Consider the following 21,901-nt stretch of genomic DNA (forward strand, 5'->3'; position numbering starts at 1 on the left):
AAGACAGATTTCCTGGGGGAGTTCCTTAAATGAAGGCCTATCACAGCAAAGGACATAACTTGCCAACCTAAGATGTGATGCTGAGATTCCTAAAATGTGCTATGGGGGTGGTGATATCTGTCAAGATGATATTTGTGGAGGAGTTCTTGAAAATAGCCAGGCTCTAAACCATTAAGGATTTCAAAACTAAGAAAGCAAACTTTAAAATCAAACAGCTACTTCATAGCAGACAAAGTAAATGAGTTAAGGTGCAAAGGGGATGATCATATTTGCTCAAGACAGGACAGGAGTGTGTCACTGCATTCTGAACAGGCTGCAAGTGACAGAGCTGAGCTGCTGGAAGCCTTTCTAGGAGGGAATTACTATAATCCTCTCCATCAAGAGGGCATGTGCTGCTGCTATGAGGTCATCACAGGATAAGTAAGGGCACTGTCTGCATCAAGCACAACACTAAAAAGACATTTTTCAATCTCATTCACTGCAGAGATCTCCACAGAGGAGAGAGAGGGGAATGAACTGGACATCAGTATTTTTACTACAATTTTCCAATGCACTCAAATCCCCCAAGTCACTCCATAGTGATATGTAAAAAGAGAGCACTCTCCCTAAGATAACAAGTACACACTGCTAAGATTTGTGCTTTCGCTGTGGCTGAGGCAGAGGTAGCTGGCAGTCCTGCCTGCGTGAAAACAGAGCTGCACTTGTGGGATCCCTGGAGTAAGAGGCACATAGCTCTTTATCGCTCCAAGTGTGATGAAGTCTTTGATACTTAGCATTCCTACAATGCCCACTGCAAGCACACACTTCATGCCAGGATTCTAGTGTCTGACAAACTAACCTTGAACTTCAGCACGGCTCTGAAGAACCATAAAATATTTTTGTCATTTATCTAGCCCTCTGCACAACAACATAGAGGTCTAATGCAGGCATGAGGCTCAGCATCTGGAATACGATGTACTGGCCTTCCCCATGCTTGTGCAAACTAAGATTTCCTTGCATATCTGCATGCCTATAAACTGAAAGATATCTTGTAAGTAATACACACAAAACCTCCTTGTGTTCTTAAATCATGAAAATATTACATGTGTACCCAATTAATATGTTGCGGGGTTTTGGTTTATCAGATTGAATTAAGGTAATAAAGCATTGTTTCACATGTTTTCTAACAAATGCATGTAACAGTTACATCTTGAAAGCATGTCAAATTATTCACATTATCTGTGAATTAAAGTATTCAAAATTAAGCACTTATCGGCCCCCAATGAAAAATAAATAACTTTTTTTCTTAACAGAGAAAGATTATGCGATGTATATGCTATAGGAAACTTCTAGTAGCATGATTATTAGAAGTAACAGCTTGTACCCCTACAGCCTGACCGAGTTTGAAAGAAAGTTCAGAATGGAGTGGGGGAATTAGCTGATGAACTTCTGTCAACTATAGCAGTAGCCTTCATGAATAATTCAATATATGCCCCATCCCCTCTATGTCTCAACAGACTAACAGCTGCAGCTCTCAAATGACAAGTGTTACTTCTTCAGAAGCTTCTGAAAATAGTATACTGATTATAAAATAATGTATATAATAAAATAAAATTTCCCCTCCCTGCTTTTCACTTCTGACTTACAGTAGCTAGTAAAGTTTTACAGCTAAAGGAGAATTTTCAAATAGTTTTTTAAGTTACACAGCAGGTCTGCAGAAGCAGTTGGGAAAAGAACTGAGGTCCTCTCCTAAAGATCTGGTCCTTTACCTTAACACAGCCACACAAATCACCCAGATCCCTGTGTCTCCAAAGCCTCATTCAGAGCAGCTTTGCACATGAAAGCTATAAGATGACACTTTCGTAACACAGATCTTTACTGTGACTTCATGCAAACAGGAAGAAACTTTTTGGTCTGAGGTTTTTGTATCGAATGCTCACTGTCATGTTCTCTACCTTGTAGTGAAACTTTGGCACTTCAGGACGTCAGGAAATTGACTGACATGTTTGGTGAATATTCTGATTTGGAACAGTTCCTCTTGAGCTAACAAGACTTCAGTAAAAGGGGAGAGAAGCTTAAAGAGACAGGAACGCAAGTTTCCTTGATGACAGTGCAACTGCCTGTACCATCGGTCCTGTTTAGGAGGAGGATTGACTTTCACAGAATGTCTTCTCACACCCCGACAATTCAGAATGAAACTGTACAAATGTGCTTACATATTTTCCTATTAAGCATATAGGCAAAGGAACCAAAACTAGGCAAACTCTGATCACTCAGAAAAAGACCTTCCACTGTCAGCAGGCCTTGCTATTTAAAGGAAGGGATCTCTCACATATGTTTGTTTAAACAATGTGAGTATTTTCCAGTTTTGTGAAAAATTTTCAGTGGCATTAAATAATGGTGGGTATTTAGGGAAGGAAAACATTAGGCTAATGTAATGCTGAAATAGCGACACACATAGCTGTTTCCTGATTTACTGAGAAACTACTGTGTGCAGCACTTCTGACTGAAAGCAGCAGTGGACAAAATATTTTTGATGATACAGACTGAAAGATCAGCTTGCTGCTTTGCATTTTTTTTTTTTTTAATAAATACAAGTATATAATCTTTCAGCCCATGAGCCAGCTTCTGTTCATAGGAAGCGTGCCCTATGCACAAGAGAAGAAAACCTCTTTGCCATACATGCCCTATGTAGATATATACTATAAAAATTAAGCAAATATTGAGGATTTGAAGATGATCTCATTGCCAAGAGATGAGCTGAAAGGTTTCTTAAACATCTGCTTTACCTTCTGGTAACGAACTGTTTCTCTTCTCAGCTCCAGAATTGCCCTCATTCTTCTTGTTCAACATAATGGCAAGATCCTGCAGTGTTGCAGTTGCCCAATGAGTCTGATCTAGGCATGACTTTAACTGGGATGCGAATTTTTTAACTGACCATTTCAGTAAGAGCTTTCTTGTACTTGGTTTTTTTTTAGAACTGGAATTCTATCTCCTAGCGCTGCCTTTTCATAGAAATGTAAAAAAAAAAAAGTAGATTTATGTGATGGATTGCAATTTATATTGTTAATTCTAATACAAAATACTGAAGAGGGAGGTTTCATTTTATCCTATCCAATGGACATTTTCTATAAAGTAGGAATCTGGACAACAAGAGAACTATAATGCGCATTATATTTTCAACTGTTTACATTTCGTATTTTAACAGTGAAATTTTCAAACAAACTAAACCGGAATTATAAGACCTTGGAAACAACAAAGATATCTGTCTGTTCTTATTTTCACATTTTTTAGCTAACAGAAATAAAAAATTGGAACAGTTATTGAGATAGTGTATTTGAAAGCTAAATAGCACTGCCAAATAATAATAAAAAAATGTTAGTATGGTATTAGGTAGCTTTGTCAGGTGAGCTGTTTTCAAGGTAACTTAGAAGCACTACTACAAAAGGACTGCTGCATCCTCAGTCATTTTAACACATTTAATTTTTCCGACTACTATGCAAAGTACATTCAAAAATATGATATTTTTCTTCAAAACAATACATTGATAATTAAAGCACTGTCTGTATTTTTGCCAAGGACAAATTGTAGCAGAAACGGAAAATCTTAATAGAATTGACCAGAGTATTGATTACTGAAATTTTTATTCATTGAATATAGTGATTGGATTCTAAATGAATAGTATGCAAGGTATCTCCTGCACTGTATAAATACGTGCAGCTTCTACTCATGAGATTTATTCAGGAGGAGCACGACTGCACACCGCAGCCCAATCTGTATGCCATCTAAGAGCCAGTGGTCAACTCTGACTCCAACCAGACAGTCCCCTTCTCTCAGACTGCGGATAAGTATAATTTCTTCTTGAGTAACGTGTTGGTCCCGCATCCTGGGGCAAACAGATAAAAAAGGATAAGTGTATTTTTAAAAAGAAAAAATTCCCCAAACAAACAGTGCTTTCACTAGGGGCAGTACTAGCCCAAGAAATCCAAGCTATCATTACTGGTGAAGCGCCTTGCTCCGTGAGTAATACATCTTTGGGGCCAGCTCACATCATAAAAATAGGTTGCCTCTGCTCATGAAAGGTCCACGTCTAGGCTGATAGGGAAAAAATATCTGCTTCACACCACTGTGGAGGAGGGTGGTTCCCCCATCAGACACAAGCTACTGTCAAGGCACCAGAAAGTATTTTTGAGTGAAAAAGCCCATACTGTTCCACCTTGTGAACAGCGAGAAAATGTAATTTTTTAGTATTGATTTTACCTTAATTTTACAGTGTATAATCATACATCAAACCAATCCCTTTCATGACATTTTCCAGTTCTTTACATTACTGTTAACAGTGTTAGAAAAGCATAAAATGCCATCGCATACAGGACTTGCTGAGCTAGACTATATATCTGTTTATCTGAAGACTCACAGATCCACTCATATTATCACTTAAGTAACTATCAATATTTATTCCCAAAACATTACTGGGAGACTGAAAATACTAGTCCCTGCTCAATAGAGATGAAAGTAAGTGGAATACAGAGCCAAGTGCCCTACCCTATGTAAACCAAAACCGGCAGCCATCTATGGAAAAGCAGCTCCCAGCCTACTGTATTTCTGCTAATCACTCCATCAGCTTTCCTTACATATTTTGTTTAGATGGAAGTTATCAGCTATGTATAAAATGAAAAAAAAAACAACCATCTTGATTTTACATCTCCTCACTTGTGATATATCTACAGCCAAGATCAGCACTGATGTCTGAAACAGATCCTGAAACTAGGAAATTCACAGAAAAGAGTTCTATATAATAAGTCTTCAGATTTTGAATTTATCATCTGATTTGTCCAATCTGGATGGGTATAAATTTCATCATTTTTCCCATATCAGATTCCAAGTAGGACCGTGAAGTACCAGGCAAACAGATTTGAGATTCTTGTGCTTAGCATTTGGATCTAAAAGCAATGTATTCCTATGTTGAACTGCAGCTCAGTTTATAGGTCGTTTGTGGTTTTTTTTTTTTTTTTTTTGCAAAGGAAGTATAATTAATACACTTATGTTTAAAATAAAGTGCATTAAAAAGAATACCAAGACAAATACAGGTTGACATAACGAGAAGGGGTTACATTCCATATTCTTTCATTTGATCTTTGGCCTCTTTCCTGACACTTTGTAGAAGTGACATGAGGCATATAAAATCTACCCTTTTAGAAACATATTAAATTATCCCATTCACTTCTCCCTGGCCAGCTTACTAATAGGTGTGCTGGTCTCATAATACTCTTGGTCTTAGAAGTGTAATAGCTAAGTGGTAACAATATTTCTGGAGTGGAACTGAGCTTAGCAAATCAAGGCAGAGAGGCAGCAAAACAGATCAGTTGAGGACCCTGCTTCCTCTCAGCCTTCTTTTTACATTAGGTATGACAACGATATACTGAAAATATTTGTCTCTTAGTGATACATATATTAATGATTCCCATCCAAAAAATAATTTTAGGACTAACAAAAAAGTCAGTAGTGTTTGTGGAAACCCTAGAAAGATCTAGCCTGTAACAAAAAATAATATTAAAAATATAGTCATGGAAACTAGGGGTTACAGTCATCTTCTTACCCAGCCTGCCTATAAAACCAAGAATAAGTTATATTTGGGATGCCTATATATATCATTCCCATACCTGCACACAGAAACAAATAAAAAAGCACATACAAAAACCCCATTAAAAATTACTAAATTTCTAACCCATAATATAGAAGGACTGGAAGTCTAGAACAACAGGAGAAAGACTTTCATTTTATATAGTAACTATATATGTGAATAAAGAGCACCACGTGTTTATGGACTGATTATTTTTATGAGGTCTAACTGTGAAGAGACATTTTGACAGTTTTATTTACAGTGTAAGGCATACCCAGAGGCATGCAAGTATAATTTGAAAACCATATATATTTGTATATAAAGCACACAGATATATATATGTTCATATGTATAAATATATGTACATGATCATAAGAAGTGATTTTACAGAAAAACTGCAAGCCTAGCTAACATGGCAGTCTACGACTGTAGTGTATTTCTAGATAGCCTTTTTAACATATACACCCTATCAAAACCATTAACTCTGCAATTACGGGAGGTTCAAACTAGGAATTGAGAGGTTTAGGTATATAAAGGCACTCCCCAAAATGAAATAGTGTTTAAAAATACATCCTAAAAATACAGATCAAATTTCTTTAAATATATTTCATTTATGTTAATGTATATATGCAGCTATTTCAAATGCAGCCAAGTCACTAAGCTCATTTAACTACATTTTTGATTTGGGGAATTAATGAAGATTCCACTGCTGAAGATTTTTTTTTTTTTAATTTATAGATAAAAAAGAACCCAGAGGCATCAACCACTCTGAACAAAGTACAATTCAAAGGCAGAAGTTAGATCATTAAGGATGAAAATAATAGCATCACAGGCAACATCAGCTTGTAAAACAAATTCTGTTCTTTAATAAACATCTAGTGTGCCCATACATATTTAATGTTAACAGTTTTTTAACGGCTTAGGCTGTAACCTTAGCAGCCTGGTGTGGAATTTGCTATTGTCATCCCTGTCCTCATCAGGACAGAGGTAGAAAGCAGCAAAGAAGTAACCCAAAGTTACACTTACCAAATTTGACCTCTTGATTACTTTTCCTCTAGCTTAAGCCGTAATGGGATCACCTCATAAACTGTATTATGCTGGTTAAGACACCTTCCATAAAGTTTCATTAACGCACCAACTCTTCCTACTGAACACTGAGGAGAACTGCAAGATGTTCTTAATAGTAAAACTATCTACATTTCTTTTCCTTCTGCTTTCTTTGTTTACACTGTTTGTTCATACCATTAATGCATTGAGGCAGAGGCTGTCCGTCAATGTGTATCTGCACAGCACCATGCACAGTGTTAGGCCCTCATCTCTGTCAGGACCTGTAGCTGTTACCACAATACAACAGTAAGTGGTAACGTTAAGGTTTAATTTTTTTTTTTTTTCCATAGGCAACAAAGTCCAAAATAGATTTCATTTTGCTATTTGTATCTCCTCAGCCTCTCACTGGATGAGTACTTCGAGCCAGAAGGAACACATACCCCCTTACACAATATCCGCTTGTATGCTTCATATGCATGCAGGATGCTTAAGACACCACATTTTTGGATGATCTGCAATATTTACAAATTTGAATAGAAAATTTAAAGGAAATACCATAATATTTTCTAAAAAGGATTTGGGAATATTACACCCATTCCAGAACGGCCAGGACAAGTACCACCACTTGAAACTGAGGTCTGTCAACGTATTTCCTATGTATATTATTGGCAAATCTGGATTTTACAAAGTAGGAATTAAAAAGAAAGCTAAGATGTTAAATACCTTCTTTAACCTGACGCAGAGTAGCCTGGATAAAACTCTATGACTGAACAATATATCAAAAAAATAGAAAGAAAGAATTTATTCTCAGTTACTTTTTAGAAAAGAGAATCCTGTGTAAGTGACTACAGCAGCATGTTCTGTCACATTCTTTCCATAAACTGAGCCCCGTCAGTGACAGCAAAACAGATTGTGTGCATCTGCTGGGAATGAGCCAGATGACAGTGGAAGAAACACACATGGATACCTTGGCACAACAACTAAAGAAGTAGAAGAAAAATGGACAGAAAGAAGTAGAAAGTTCTAAACTTTAATTAAAATGGCTCTCTAACAAAAGCGAAGTTATCTAAGAGTCTGTTGCAGACTGTATGCTTCACTTTAGACTGTAACTTTCCAAAAGCAACTACATATTTATAGTCTACATTGTCTTGTTTATTCCCTATGGTACTCATATGGCCACCATTCCCACAGTGTCTGGGTCCTACACAATTTGCCTCAAGGAAATACCATCCTCATTCTACAGACAGGGGCTTGATGCACCAACAAAGCGAGATCATCACAGTCGTCTAAAATAGGTTCTGCAAGAAAGAGTTAAATCCACACTGCCCAAATCCAGGCTTCCATCCTAAATGCTAGAATATCCTTCCTGTGCTTAGCTCTGCTTTCAGACAGAAATACTGTTATACCTAAAATTAACATTAAACAAATAACCTGCTAGTACTCTAGCATTACAAGACCTGTGAGCCTGACAAGTTAAATTAGCACAAATGGTGACTGAATCAGCTTTGCTATTGCTGTTTGTATTCTCTCAATTTTTACTGTTGAATATATGAATTGAGAGCTCAAATTGCCCAAAAAAGAATCAGTGAGTTACAGTCTTCGGTATGGAACTGCTACCACAAACATTGGTAGCTGTGTATTCTCATATCAAAGGAGATCCTGATGCAGGTATTTTAAAGACGTGTAGACGCGGTGCTGAGGGACATGGTTTAGTAGTGGGCTTGGCAGTGCCAGGCTAATGGTGGGACATGATGACCTTAAAGATCTTTTCCAACCTTAACGATTCTATGATTCTATGGCAGCAGAACTTCATGCTTCTGCTCAGGAATGAATTCAGAAATTCTGCTGAGTCTTTAAAAAAAAATCTTTTATTTCAGGTTTAAAGTAACGTACACTGTTTCCCTTTTGGTTAATCACTTAAAGATAGACCAAATAGACCAAATTTTTTTTTTTTTTTTTTTTTTGTTAAGAAAACTATTCCTATTACAAGGCCATACAAACTCTTCTGAATTTTGCTGTAATGTTTTACTGTCTTGCCTTATATATGAGGAATAAGATGTCACTGCCAGCTGAGTAAAGATCACTATAATGGTCTGAGCAGCTCAAGTGATCTATTTAGAGCATCTGGAAGCCTCATGGGCCAGCAGTCTCAACCTGTTATGTATTCCATATGCAGTGTCTATCTAATATTCTCATTGTACTTCAGAATGACATTAGAAAAATGGAATGATTTGGTATTTACAAAACTCATATAGTATCATTAAATAGTACAATTAACATCCAGCAGACAGAAGCTGACGTATACTCGCCTAGGCTGAGAAAAGCTCTAGAACAGCATATAATGCACCTTCATGTTCCATCTCATTTCAGGATGTGTGAATGTCAGCCACACATGTACAGACTTTAACCCCCAATAGGGACTCTGAAAACTGTTTAAGCCTGCTTATAATGTTCTTGATCAAAGAAGTGGTAGACTTCTACATATTCTTTCCAGTGTGGTCCACGAGAGAAGATAAGCAGATCTTCTTTTGAAATGTCCTATTCAAATGGTACCTTTGTTTCTAATGAGTCTGGAAAAAGAGTCAGAGTGGAACTGAGAGAAAGAAGTGGGTGTTAATTAACAGCATGAGTGATAATTCTGTATATAAATCAGTTTTTAGTAGGTCATCAAGTCAGTGGAGTTATACTAGAATACATGAACAAAGGACATAGTTTCATATATCCATTTACATCTGAAATACTGTTAAATAAACATATCAATATCTGTGAATGTAAGTTCTCTTTGTATTTGTGAAGTCGGAATTTCCCAAGTACAGTTGAAAGAAAAAAAAAAAAAAAGCAGCACATTTTTACGACTTACAAGCTGTTTCAAGCTCTTGGATAAATCCTAGTCAGGACTGAATATCGGCACAACTTAACTAAAGTTGTTATTCTTCTTCACTAATTCAAGCATAATAATGTGGTCAGGAAGTCAGGTTTGGATTCACACCCACATATTCAACAGGCACATTAACTGTACAAGAAACCGGCTGAAGAGGCACGCATGCTAGGCCACAAGGTCTTTCCTAAAGGACCACCCAAGCTCTGCTGAAGATGACTGAGAACGTGCATACAGTGGCTATTTTTGAGCTATTTGTTCTCATAAAGGTTTATTAGACCACTCTTAGGTACCCCGACCAATTTATCGCACCCTGGAGCTGTACTTCCTGTCTCAGCCAACATATAATCGATCCGTTGCTCGTTTACGGCATGCTTGTCGTCCTTATATTCAAACACCTCTTCATGTTTCTAACTCCTATCCTAGATTTCAGAGCTTTGCTAGGCATGGTATGTGTCAGTTCAAGAAACAAACTCAAATGAAAGAATAAGGCCACTAAAAATTATGGAAGGCTGACACAGAGGTATTTGTAAAAGGTCTAGTTTCACAAAATCAGATGAATACACTTGTAAAGATGGAACAAGACACTTTCTTCTTATACATTGTATGTTATAAAGTTAAATCAAACTTTTCAGCAATGCAACAGGGAAGATGGCATAGAATTGGTTGTTTAAACTAGTTTTAAGCTATATTACAGACTAGAAACACAGAAAGGCTTGTATTTTTTAAGTAAGAGGTAAAAGACCGCAAGAGATCAACTTAATAGCTAAGGAACTATGGCATTCCAGTGAAACATGACTCAATTACAGCCCTTCACTTGATGAATATTTTATTATCTATACAAGAATGGGATGGCCCCACATTTGGAAACTGAGAGTAGCTTTCTCCCAGAATATTCTACAGCCAACTGATTAAGGACCTTTCCAGAGAGAGAGAATTGTCTTTTCTGTGAACTGCCCTAAATTAAGGGTAGGAAGTATTTCAAATCAGGTTTCTCAAGCGCTGAATTCCTGCTATAAAAGTTAAACCAGTGCTTATAAAGAATTTATAGACTTAATCTGGGGATGTGGATTCCAGCAGACAACAGGACACAGCAAAGTAAAACTTAAACTCCCCTTTTTCGTGTTGCCCTAAGTCCTTTCTAATTATGTGGATACATCCTGGCACGCTGAATAGATTTTAGTTTTTACAGCATCTCAGTAAAGCTGCCAATTTTCATCTGTGCTTTGCCCTTGGAGAACTGAGATATTGCATAACAGACTTGCACACACACACACACAAAAGTTTGCAGCTGCATTTAAAATTAAACTTAAGGGTTCTGAGTCCCTTTCTTATACTGTTAGTGCAGCTTCTGCACTTCATTTACAAACTTTTTTACCTTGCATCTTTTGACTCAAATAAAGTTCATGTGTCTTTTTAGGGACAATGGTTAGTGAATTGTATGTTAAACATATAAAATACAGTTTAAATTTCCCCCTTTATTTTTAAGTTTTGGAATTCATATTGAAGGATCTTTCTCCCTGGTATTCTTGGAAATTGTCACTGCTGGGTTGCATGTGGTGCCAGAGATTATTATATTCAAGAACCTTGTTTAAAATTTGGAGCATACTTTGGGACTGAATGTGCTGTAGATTCACTTTTTCATCCAAAAGCTTGTATTTTAATGTTCGATATTGAGCTTAGATCACGATATATTCCAAATGTGCTCTGCCAACAGACACGATAGTAGGTATGTATTTAACTGTTCTGCATTTAAAATCAGCATTTAGACCAAAATCGGAAAACAGAACGCTGATGATTGGTTTTTTTTGCAAGTATCTGCAGGAGAATTACAAAACTATATGTCTATGGATTCCTTGTGATTTTAAAGAGGCCTTTTCGATATATCTACATTGTATTTTGAACTTATATTAATCAAACATGGAAGCTGTATTTTCAGGATGATGTTTAATTCACAGAGCAATCTTCCGATCCATTAGTGGAACAGCTTCCTCTTTCCAATCACATCTGGAAAACAGTAGAGCGAAAAGAGGGAACAATACTTTCTTCTTGACCATCCCCAAAACTACTTTTTATCAGAAATCTGTAGAAGTGCTATTCCATGTCCTGTTTGGGGTAGTCAAAGCAGTAGCGATGGTCTCATGAGAGGTTTGCCTTTAATCTTATACAGAAAAATGTGGTAGAACATAGTGCTACTGCTTTACAGATGACATTTAGCGACTTGTAACAGAAAGCTGCACCAGAAAATCACCACTCGTCCACATACGTGACAAGTACTGCTCTTCAAAACAGACCAGAATATCTTTCGTGTCGTGCCTCTTTGCTACATCAGATGTTGCTTCATATTGTTATTAAGTGACAAAAAAAAAAAAAAAAAAAAGTTAAATAAAGAACACATTCTGCCTCCATTGAGAAATCCTGGTGCTCTCAATTAAGTATTTTTCTACAGGATTAGAAGCCGGGGGAAAAATAATCCTAATAGCATTAAAATGCCATGCAAAAATACATCTATTGCTTTCTTTGTATCTGTCATAAGGATTTGCATTATGCCTATCACCATCGTATCTTATCCCTGATACATTTTTTTCCCAGAAAAGACAGCACTCATTAAGGATGGCTTCAGGATGACTATTCTGCTGATCACCACAGAACGTAATACTAAGCTTCTGACAATATCCACTGGAAGCATAACTGAACTAAATGTAATATTCTGGATGGGGGTTTAAGTACTGGAACCTGTCCTGAGGATAGAGTCTCGTTTTGCTTTGTCAATATCGAGTGTTGGAAAAATCACAATATTAGTCCAATTTACAGCTTGTATGCCAAGAATATTATAGGAAATGTAGAAGAACATCCTTCTGTTTCTGTCCTGTGCATAATCTTTTTTATTGCAGCATCAACAACAAACCAAAAATGCCAGATCCTATTGTTATCCCAGGGAAGTTATGCAGATTTCTACCTACCAGGGATATAGGTAGGCATTCTTCATTCCTGTACATGTAATTACGGGCAGTTCTGCTTTAATTAGGTAGCTTGCCAATCATTCCATCATGTTTCCGTTTAAGAAAAAAACTGAATAGTATTTTCCAATTAATATAAATTTTTAAATGTAATCTAAATTATTTCCAATTACTAACAACACACCACATAAATAAGAGTGCTAGTAATTCAACGAGCCTGGGTTATATTTTTTTTAATGTGTGCTCCCAAGAACATTAAGGAAATTTTGCTTCATCCTATTTAGTTTTAAATGAGCGTAGCAGTCCATAGGCTCTTACTAACATTTATGGTCATATTTCTGATCTCTAAAATTTATGTATGTGTGTTTTGGATAAAGCTGTACATTTTGTATGCCACTGCAGCGATGCATTCCCTGGCTCAGTATTCTGACATAAAAAACGTGTCATGTACAAGTTTGGTAAGTGTGCAGTTTCACACTTATTTCATATATTGCAGTGGGGCAATAAGCTGGATTTTTTCACATTCTGCTGTTATATCAATCCCTTCTCTGCATCTTATACACATAAGCAAGATAAGGGAAAAACTGGCCATTTCTCCAGGATTCTGTGGGTGAAATGTGTTCTTATATAGATAAATACTTATATTGTAAGTTTAATGTTATAAATACTGCTTCAAAGATCAGTTCCTTATAGGTACAGAATACATTTAAACAATCATTATTATTAGTTTCTTAAGACTGTTGCCCTATGTCTGCAACAATTAAGGATTACTCATAGTAAGACAAATTCTGTACACTTTGACAGGAAATTTGTTTGAAAAAACCTCTGCAAGATCAAGGTTTCAAGTTTGACTGCCACGTATTGTCTGCTCTCCTCCATTTGCATACCATCTTAACAGTCCGTAGCCACGTTCTTCATAACCTTCCTAAAAGCCTTCCTCCTTTTTTTGCCATTTCTCCCACTCCTCAGACTCAGTACAGGCAGAAGCAACGTTCAGGACACAGATGGACAGAGATAAAGCAGGCCTAAAGCTAAGTGTGGAGGACATACTGTCTCCTGCTGGTTTCACACAATATCCTCAAACGCTGCTAACTTTTTCTGCAAACTGCCCAGGCATTCCCAAGGTTCATGGCAATCGGAGGGGAGCTCCTGGCAGCACGTGTCTGGAGCTAAAATGCCAGGCTGGAGGGGAGGCGTGGGCCAGCGCTATGGGATGGTCACAGAACCCCCGCATCCTGTTATTTCTCTGCAGTGCACTCCCCTCTCTCTGGGGACCACTTTTCCACCCAGCTCCAATGAAATGATTTAAAACAGTCTCCACTGAGAAGTCCACATGGAATTTTTACATGAGAAGTGCTGTAGTCTAGCTTCTTGTGCTGGTGCACATAGTCTGGAATGTGTTATTTTTTGTAATGATCTGACAATAACTAAATTATTTGGAATACTATTACGCGCCACTATTTCAAATATAATGTAGTATCACAATACATTTGTCAGTAGGGGGAAGAATTTATTAGAAATCAAATAAATAGCACATGCTACTATGTTACTTGTTATTTCTGTTACTAAAAGTAATGTTTCACGTGGACAATGTTCTGCATTATATTTACTTTTGCAGTTGTGTTTTATAAACAATTTCACAATCCTCCTTCCTTGTCCTTTGTACATACTTTGCTAACGGCTATTGATTGACTACTTAAAAGTAAATAGTGAAATTTAACTGAGCATGGGTTCCACAAATGGCATGCATCCTGGATCTATAAAAGCAAACGTAAATAATGTTATTTCTAATTCAGTTTACTTAACTGTACATTTTGTGATTATAGGATGAAATATAAAAGACGGTAATGTCTAAGGTGAATTCTTGCACTGGCATTTGGTTAATAATAATTTTCATGATAAACTTCACTTAAGCAATTATACAGTTTAAGAAATGAGAGTCAGAGAAGACCTGTTAGGCTGGATTCTAAGTTTTGTAGCAGCGGTTCTCTATAACCTGGGAAAAGGAGGCAGAGGAGCTTTATGCCATCTGTTCCATTCTGTCCCTAATCTGCCCGCTGCCTTATGGTTAACTTAAATGAAGGCAGCAAATACTGACTTTCCAGGACCTGCTGTACTGGCCAGGATTTCTGAAGCTCTCTTTGCTTGAACTCTTGCAGCCCCCCAGTGTCGGGTGAGATGGCAGAAGGCAGAGCTACACTGCTGAAGCAGGTGACTGCTAAGTCACCTGTACAGGGAATTACTAAAGGTGCCCGGGCTACGGACCTCACTGGTGTGATAGTTGAATCCAACTTGCATAGGAGTCTATTCCACACAATATTAAAATAAGCAATTCTCAGATTGATTATCCAGACCTGGTTCTAAGAATTTCCTAGCACATATTTCTGCATTTTAAATGTATTTAGATGTTAACAAACAAACAAACAAACAAAAAAAAAAAAAAAAAAAAAGGTGGTGGTGAATGCGTAGTGGACTTCTGTTTAGGTATATTTCACAGTAATAGTCCTACACTTGAACTGCCTTAAAGATTCTTCTTCTCTATGCTTCCCTCTATTCCTTTTGCAAATTTACTTTCTCTTTGCAAGGGAAGAAGCAATGTAACTATATGAGAAAACTCTGTGAGTTCTCCATGTTAGTTTTCCTGGTTGAATAATGGGTGCCATTTGCATACTTTGAAATACTTTCAAGATGCAAGGAAGTTTAAAAGCTAGAATCCTATCTGATGTTTAGTGGCTTAAATAAATAGCAGATCTCTGAAAGGTTCTCTTTGCCATTGAAAACTAATGGGATAAAAATGTGATACTAAGAGGGTTGATGCAGAATACAATCCTAAAATCCGCATTTTTTATATATTCTAAAACCAAACACTAACTCCCATGACTAAGATCTGCACTCAGAGATCTAACTCTCTGCATTCAGTGGAAAACAATTATTTTATCTGTAAGCAGGCACCTAAATTTACCATATGAGCATTGAGAAGACACAAATTGCAAAAGAATTTTATTTCTCTTTAAAACCACCTCAGTAGAACAAGTATCTAGGAATTCCACGGCTTTTCTTGAAAGCCTTAGAATAACAGGCTATATTTCCAATGTCATCATTAAATTGATCTCATACTTTACATAAAACTGTGTGACATTAAAATGTGCAAGAGTGTTCTCAGACTTGGCTGCTTCTTTATCATTGTAAGACCGTACCTGACAGTTCAAATATACAGCTGGGGCTCGTAAGTTCTCTTTTGTCACACCAATGCTAGGTAACTTTTTGAAAATTACACCCGCCCATCAAAAAAAATAAAATACTCCACTGTTTTATGACATAAATCTAGTATAACTGAATATTTTTTCAGGTATTCATGGAGTTATATGGCCAGACTGAACTTGTTGGAAAAGGACACTGTATTTCAGTCTTTACCACTCCAAGCTCCATTTCAGTATTTTATGCACATGAATTAATTTTCAGTAGTACTGATCATCCACATCTATAATCGTATGAGTGAGGTGCACATTTTGCACATTTTATGACTGTCCTAATACAGTTTTGCTGCTTATACAGCAGTAAAATAACCAGGAACAATCACAAAATGTGATAATGTAACTATTCTTTAAGGACTGTAGCAAGCGAGCATGTCTCAGACTAGTCTTTTTCATCTTACTTGGCTGTGAGGTACTTCAGGATATTTCAGGCATTTCTATAACTGCATTTATTGCCTAATTCCAAGCACTTACTTTTCAAAATATTATCCTACTAAAATTTTTGAAATTCCCATTTGAGCCTCATAATACATTGTTGAGAAGTTACTGTAATGCGCGTGAAACAAAAGGAGAAAAAGAAAATGTATTTTATGTACAACATGAACTTTTCAAAATACAGCTAGGCAAAGCTAGAATGAAAGAAAAGCAAAATGTGCTTTCAGGGTCCATTAAGATGAAACATCTGAATTTACAGGAGTTTCCTGTCTGATTTAATAACACATGCAAAATTAAATACATAAATATTAAATTTATGTATCACATAAGATGAAGACAATGAAAAAAACAATGTTTACATTTATGGTTGACTCATTAGTGTTTTATTATGTGAAACACTAGGAGGCATCAGTTGGGTAAAAAAAAGTCTTCTTTTGAAAAATGGTAAGAAATTAGCATAGAAGTTATCAGCTTGCAAGTTTCATACTTCCAAATGTTAAAGGCTGTACGTTATAACTAAATTATGCAAATAGTTAAAACTCTCTAGTCTCACTGATAAATGGCGTATTTGATAGTACAGGGACAACCTTTAATTTCCTAACTGCTTTCAAACCAGACTATTAATGTTTACATGCACCACACGAAGTATACTTTTACATCATATTACATTTAAAAAAATAACAGAATAGAGGTAAACTAAGATGACTTACTTGTTCCTCTGTATTATGCTTTTTGATAAATCTGCAAAGCCCTGACATGCTTTACGCACTCTCCTCTGTATGTAAGCTCTTAATAGGGTAAGTGCAGTAAATTTAGTATGTTCCTAGACACTTTCAAGAACTTTTAATTGCTATTACAGGGCATCATCTAGGCAGAAATGTTTTTTACAAGTCCCACGGCAACTATCTACTACATTTTAAATATATTTCCCAAAAGCAGAGAATTACACAACATTTTTAAAATTTGTATAGCAATGCTACAAGTGGCTCTGCCTTTTACTACAAAGTCATATGAAACCAGTAATGTCAAAACTTGAGTCTCCCTTCCTTCAAATTGCATTTAACAATGACTAAGCAGCAGAATTATAGTTGTCTTATAAAATAATCAATTGAAATTGAAGTGTGCCTTGCCATGCTGCAGCAATCAGCTTTTATCTCTGCCCAATCAAAATGACATGTGAACTGCCTAATCCTTCTTTTGTAGGCACATAAGACTTTGTTGTCACTGTTGGTTTTGTGAATCGCCTCTATAAGCTGGTCTGATTTCCTAAGGATGACAGATCTTAGTGAATAGACAAGCTCTACTGCACTGCAGTCAATGAGACAGTGAGATTAAAGTGGAGGACTGAAGACACTAGGTTTTAATCACCTGCCCACATGCAACATTGACCATCAGTTCTGAGAAAATTACCTTAAAGGTGGTCAGAAGACCTGAAGAATTCCTTTTAAAAATAGAAAAAAAAAATATTTTTTTTAGTTGTACCATCATTTGTGTTTGCTGACCAGAGTTCTTCTAAACCCATTTTGTTTCTGAAGTAAGATGCAAAATTGCATTTTCATCCTTTTCAAACAGCAGAACACTAACTGTACTCTTAAACCTGACATTTTCTAGCTGTTCAGAATTACATACATAATTTTTTTAATTTTATACCTAAGTTGCTATAAAGCCTAAATAGAATGTAGCAAAAATCTCTCTGCTGGTATCACATAGCAAAATTTTAAAATCTTAACACACATCACAGATATAACTGTTTTGGTTATTCTTCAAAAGGCTGAAGCAGAAACTATAAACTTCTTGAAATTACATAGCACCTAATTTATGTTCATCTTCATAATCAGTGTTTTCCAAATAGTATCACTACACCTTACTTGATTTCTGGATAAATTATCACGTAATTTAGAATAATTATGTCCAACAGGTAAGAATGTAGTCTATGTAACAAAATCCAAATGCTTATTCTTTCAAGCACCTAACAGCAGTTAATGACTTCTTGCTCAATGAGAGGTAGAAATATCCTTAACTGCCTCTGAAGATGAACTGAACTACTCTGGTGAACAATAAATTAACCTGTTATGGAGGAAAGTAAAATCAAAATAAATGAAGTTGGCAAAAGTATTCTATTCACAACTCCTGCCCGGTTCCTAAGTTTCTACGTAGTTGTATTTATCTACTAAATAGACTGCTATCAAAATCTTTCAGAGGTAAACTTTTGGAAAAAGCTTCAGAAAGCTTAATTTCTCTTTGTCTATAATATTTTAGATCTTTAAAATACAGAACCTTTTAAGAGAGCATCTCTCTGTTTCTGAAGATACATGTTGCAGGTACACAAATTAGGAGCATTCATTAAAAAAAAAATAATTTTTCTGATCCCGTATTAAAGAAAATTCACAGTAAGGAAGTATTTATATGAATTTTCTTATGACACTCCAAAACTAGCAGCTCAGGAACATAACTCTACAAGACTTAATCTCACACACTATTCATCATTTAGTACCAATTTCCATAAGGTTCTTAAACCTAAGTTTCCTTTTTTCTTGGTCAAGTAATCTTAAGAGGATACAGACATACCTGATTTCTGCATTCATTTATAGGACATCAAAAGTAACGTTCCTTACATCTCTCCTAAGAGAGCCACGGGACAGGCAAGGGATTTAGGTCTCCTTGGGGCCGGATCCTGTAAATCGTTACTCTTGTGACTGTTCATTTTCACACAAATAGTCTCAGCATTATCAGTGGGACTAGTTGTGTAAGTACTATTTGCATGAAAGAAGGCTTTCATGTTCAGGTTCCAGAACTATCTTCTCATACCAGCCATGTAGGACATATTAGTAAAAATGTATATGAACAGCAGGTTTTTAAAATAAAAGGATGTGTGCTACCAAGAAACACAGACAGCCTGAATTAAGGGTCATTGTCTTAAGTTCTTCTTCAAAGAATTTTTCCATGACTTCCAAAAGGACTTAGGTGTGAGCAGAGACTTCAATGTTAGACTCAATATGAATTATGTATTCATTACTATAGAAAGAATGATATAACAGGTATTTTAAGAAAAGTGAGAAAGTAAGAAAGCCTTGTGGGTTTTCTAAGTTCATGTTAGATACCTAAAATCATGTAACAAAACCAGCTCACAAAACAACAAATCCCCAAAGTGGCCATTTGCCTGAGCCTTTGAACTGGAAATCAGTATGTATGCAATACAGAGGTTAGAACTGGTTCACAGGTGGTTATATTTCCATGCCCTGCCAAGCCTCTAGGGATTAGAGTTATTATACTCCATATAAACATCTTTACTCTTCAACCACAATACCCGGGAAAGTGCCAATAAAAGAAATCTATCATGGTTTATCATCCATCTTGTAGTTGCTTTAAAGTAAAGATACGAAACTAGGACATTTGCCATTAAGCTTATAATCAGATATGTGCTAGCAAAATGCATTTTGTGTCAAGACAATTATTTTCTGTTCACCAGTAAAATACTGGCATAGGGCCTTTCTCTGCCTAATTCCCTTAAACCTTTAGTTTTAAGTTGTGCATTAGAGTACCTAATTTCAGGATACAGGTATTTGCTGATACTAATTATTGCATACAATGAAGAAAACGGAACTCTTCTAAAAAAAACAATGCTTAGGGTTTCCACAGTGATTCATTAAGTTTTGTTTTGCGTTGTGCTGCCTTTTTTTTTTTTTTAAGAGAGAGAAAGAGAGAGAGTGAAAAGAAATTATTGGCTTATATCGATACTTATTTTGTTTTTAAGGCTGACAGAAGGTCACCGTTAAGTTTTATGGCAAATGCTAAGTATTATAGTTACATAATGCACCAATAGTCTTAGAAGTCTCTCATTTACATTAAACTTTATCTTAGCCTGTAAGTAACTGTATGTACTACAACTAAACCAGCCAGTTTTGTAAGGCTGATTAGCTCTACTCCCTTGTGTTAAAAAAATGTAAAGAGTACTTTAAGTACTACATAAAGACAAAAGCATACTATTCCAAAAGAGGCTGGCAGCCCATGACTTATATTCCCACATCAATGCAAGGGGTCTTTCCACCTCAAATGTAAGTATTTAAATGAGAGATGCACAAAGTTAAACACTTGCAAGCATGCATTACCTGAACCCAGGGGCTGAAGAGCCTCTAATACAGTGAAGTTTAAGAGCATTTCACTCAAACTGGATTGTTTCCTCAGTCTGATAAATCAAGGTGCAAGCACTACAAGGTCACAGCATTTGGTGAACTATTCAAATCAAATAAGCTTCAAACACTTCACAATAGCAAGCACACAAATTATGTAAACTAACTTCATCAAAGTTTAAACACTTATGACACTGATAGAGACAAGTCAGCAATAATTTAGTAGACAGTGATTTAACTGTGTTGCTTGTCTAAAAAGTTACTTTTAAGCAATGGCACACTCATACACTTAGAAAGTCTGCAGGCGATCTCAATCCCAGCCTACATACAGTAATTCTTCAAATGCAATAGGAAAAATACATTGGGCTTCTGTACCATGCCCACTCTATTTCATTCCGATGCTGAATTGCACATGTACTTACATTATAAACATTTAGCTGTTTGGATGATCACACTAGTCCTTGAGATATTTTCCTTTCACAGGAAAAAGAAAAAATCCCTTTACTTCTTCCAGCCTTAAATATTCACCACCTGGTTCATGCAGCCTCCTTGAATCACACACACAGCCTTCAAAGTCAATCCAATAAGCAGCCAGAAGCTGTCTGGTCTGTGTGTGTGTGTATGTGTGTACGCGCGTGTGTATGTGTGTGTTCAGCGTGGAGGAGGAGAAAGTGGCTGAGCTGCTGGTCGGATTAAAAGTAACCGGACTCGTCCCGAAAGCGTCCAGGAAGGAAGTGACAGCAGGCGAATGGGAAAAGGCGAGCAGCTCACAGCCTTTGTAACATCGCGGAGGGAAGGGGGAGGCGAGGAAGGGATTCAAACTAGACGCCTGATGAGGTGTCCTTTTCTGCTTAGCTCCCTCTTCCTCCCTTTTCTTCTCCTTCTCCGTCTCTCTCCCTCTCTCCCACAATCCCAAACGAATGACTCTCTCCTCCCGAGCTGGAGAAATAATCAGTTTCACTCCTGCAAAAAGGGGGCGGGATCAGATCCCGAAAGCGTTTTAATAAAACAAACATAGAGCAGCAGCAGCGGCAGCAGCTCCCTTCCTTGCCCCTCTAGTCTAAACTAGATTGATAAATTACTCCACTACACTACTTTAATTATGTATATGGTATGCAGAATAAATCACTGAACATCAGCACCTCAATCAAGCACTTTTTAAATGATAATTGCATCTTGGGTGAATCAATCTTTCCATTCCTGACATTTTGCTAATTTTAGTTGTACGGTGGGGGTAATGGCATATGCCACACGCAAACCTAATGACAATCCTTTATCCCACCGCGCGGGGACGGCGCGGCGCGGCGCGGCGAGGCGGTGCGCGCTCCCCCGCGCCAGTCCCGGCAGGGCGGCGGCAGGGCGGCGGGACCCGCGGCGGAGGCTGGGGGGGGCACGGCCCGGGGCAGCGCCGCCGAGCCCCGGGGCAGGGCAGGGCCGGGCAGGGCCGCCCGCTGCCCCGCAGCCGCCCGGCCGGGGGAGCGGCGGGGGCCCCGCAGCGGCCCCGCTCCGCGCCGCCGGGAGCGGGGGGCGCCCAGCGGGGGCAGCGGACCCGCCGCCGGCGCCGCTCGTCCCCGCATCCCGCGGAGCGGAGCGGG

At 37.4% G+C, this 21,901-nt stretch overlaps 1 protein-coding gene across 1 annotated transcript in view; it reads right to left on the reverse strand.

Moving 5' to 3' along the window:
- MEF2C (myocyte enhancer factor 2C) overlaps positions 1 to 21,272 on the reverse strand; it is a 121,232-nt gene extending 99,960 nt beyond the window's left edge. The window contains exon 1 of the mRNA XM_037373734.1: positions 20,729 to 21,272. The gene's annotated coding sequence lies outside the window, so the exon portion shown is untranslated. The remainder of the gene's footprint in view (positions 1 to 20,728) is intronic.
- Between the last annotated feature and the right edge of the window lie 629 nt (positions 21,273 to 21,901).

The sequence above is a fragment of the Falco rusticolus genome, chromosome Z (assembly GCF_015220075.1).
Source record: "Falco rusticolus isolate bFalRus1 chromosome Z, bFalRus1.pri, whole genome shotgun sequence".
Classification (NCBI taxonomy): Eukaryota; Metazoa; Chordata; class Aves; order Falconiformes; family Falconidae; genus Falco; species Falco rusticolus.